Raw genomic sequence first — 2,527 nt, forward strand, 5'->3', positions numbered from 1 at the left:
AGGACATCTCCTATTTCTTATTTTGTTCTCAGAGAAAAACATTTTTCATTTATGTCTGTAGCTTTGAGTCAGTCCTCAGGGTTTAGTTGCCTGACGAAGTAGAATAGCAATTCAAGACTGATGTTAGCTTCTCAGTGTTTTCAACATTATCTAGAAGCCTTTGTGTACTGGATCTCATTTGTTTCCTTATCTGTTGCATTTGGATAGAAATAATGACACAGGTGATACTACTTCTCAGTCTTTGAGAGGGACATATTTGTTTACAACTGGCAGAGCTGGGGTTTAGCACCTTTCATCAAGAAACAAGTATGAATAAAGCAATTATTACTAGGTATAATAATACTAACAATCAGACCCTATTTTTGGTAGTGCTCATATTCAGTTGGTCATCTTGAACAAATATGAATATGGCAGAGCAAGAACCAGCTTCATAATTTACCAAATCCAGGGCAAAATGAAAATGTGGAGCCCTTGCTCAAAAATTCTTTAATATTTCACAACGGAGCATTAAACCAAGAACAAGCCCTTTTAAGTACAGGGCCCTCTGTGATTGCACAGGTCACACACACATTGAGACAAAAGACACGGTTAAAACCCACTCATATTCTTTTGCTAAATGTCTTACCTAGTTGGATGATTGCACACATTATTTTATGATGTCTTAATACCAACGAGGAGAAGTTAACAGTAGTACCATTAAGAAAGAGAAAAATAGACCAGATCCCCGCTACCTTGTGCATGGTGGGCTTGCATCAGCCCGGGGAAAGGGAAGCAGGTCTACGGGTCCAAGCGTTGGGGCTGCGTACTCCAGACAAGGATTGGGAGGAGGCAGAGACAGCAAGGATAGGCCCAGAAAAACAACCAGGAAAAAAATATCATGGCAAATATCCACCAGGAAATCTAAGACATGGAGCACCACATGTAGAATGCAGAGGAAGACTGCCCTTTCGGAGGGGGCGAAGGCCACCAGCTAGCAGGAAGTAATAGACGGGGACAGGCTCGCCGACTTGCCCCTAACTTCTGATGGGCCATACCTAATAGGCAGGTCAATGATGGGATGGGTGGAGGTGGAGATGATATAGAAATGTAGATAGAGGAGATGAGAGAAATCAGGAGAAAACTTAAGGAGCTGCAGTTGAGGAATTGTCTGCGTATCCGTATGGAGGAATTCTCACCAAGACCATCATGATGAATTTTGCCTTATGCTCTGACTCCTGCCATTTTCCATGAGATTAATATTGTGAATCCCACTGTTGTTTTCTTTTTCCTTGGATTTCCTCATATGCCTTTACTGATCTGTTTGCTGTGAACCTTATGTAATTTCCATGTGTCAGGTGGGTTCTGTCTTACCAGCTTCTAACTGGAGATTGCCTTGGCACCCAGTTTTAAATTTCTGTCAACAGTAGTTTCACCCATTTGCATGGAAAAATGTAAAGTTAATAAAGCAATTAAAAAGAGAGAGAGAGAGAGAAATAGCTGTTCGTTCAAAAGTTGGATTATGATCAAAACGATGCTGTAAAAATAGAAAAAGAATCGATGCAGCAATATCCAGTAATAAACACACTAAGTTGGATAATTTGACCAAATAACAGAAATCAGCTCAGTCCAAAGATGAACAATTTTAAGTCATTCTTTGTTGCCTTACAGCTGTCAAAATGTTTGTTCCCCTGCTCTCTTCCCAGGATTTCACAAAGGAGCGCCTCAGCAAACTGAGGCCCAATGGAGAGATATTGGAAGAGCTCCTTTCAGGGGAAGTCTCAGCAAACTGAGACCCGATGGAATTATATCAGTCCCTCCCCTTCAATGGATTCCTTGGAGATGTGCGTGTGTGTAAAGGCAAAGTTCAGGCTGGAACACAATGGGAACTTTCAGAGAGACAGCCAGCAGGCTACGTAACACAGAGATCTTGAGATTAACAATCATTACCTCTTTAGAAGAAGTAAAAACTACACGTTGGCTCAATTCGGGGTTCAGTCCCTGAGACTGTTCCCCTTGGCCCGTGCTTGCACTCTACTCGTGGCTACTGTCTTTTCTTAACCCTGCGCCCACAACCCACGTCGTGCTGGACGTGACAATTCTTCCCACAATTTTATTTGCCTACTCCTCTGAAAACAGCGGTTTTGCTCTAATTGCACAAAAACAGCACAACTCTAGCCATTGTTTGGCTACCATGACCCCTAGACATGTTGGGGCTTCCACAGCAGTATGGAATCCCAACGAGAACTAAGGCTAAATGGATACTGTGCCCTTAGGGAAATAGGCATTCTCAGACATTGCTGGTAGAAATGCCAAATAATGCAACATCTATGGAGAAGAATCTGGCAATGTCTAGCAAAATTATATATACATTTTTCCCAATCATCCGCATTTCCATTTTTAGAAATTTATTCCACAAATATACTTGCAAAAATACTATAGTGGATTGTGTGGTGGATTACCCAGATGTCCTCTTTATGACAAAAGCTATGGGAGACACCATTCTTACGAGTTTGGCAGCAGAATATTCTCAGCTGCGATTCTCTTTAAG

At 41.7% G+C, this 2,527-nt stretch overlaps 1 pseudogene; it reads left to right on the forward strand.

Moving 5' to 3' along the window:
- Positions 1–877: 877 nt before the first annotated feature.
- On the forward strand, positions 878–1,211 carry LOC109452322 (protein BEX3-like; annotated as a pseudogene).
- The last annotated feature ends 1,316 nt before the right edge of the window (positions 1,212–2,527 follow it).

This window comes from Rhinolophus sinicus, chromosome 4 (genome assembly GCF_057876585.1).
Source record: "Rhinolophus sinicus isolate RSI-liver-muscle chromosome 4, RSI-T2T, whole genome shotgun sequence".
Classification (NCBI taxonomy): Eukaryota; Metazoa; Chordata; class Mammalia; order Chiroptera; family Rhinolophidae; genus Rhinolophus; species Rhinolophus sinicus.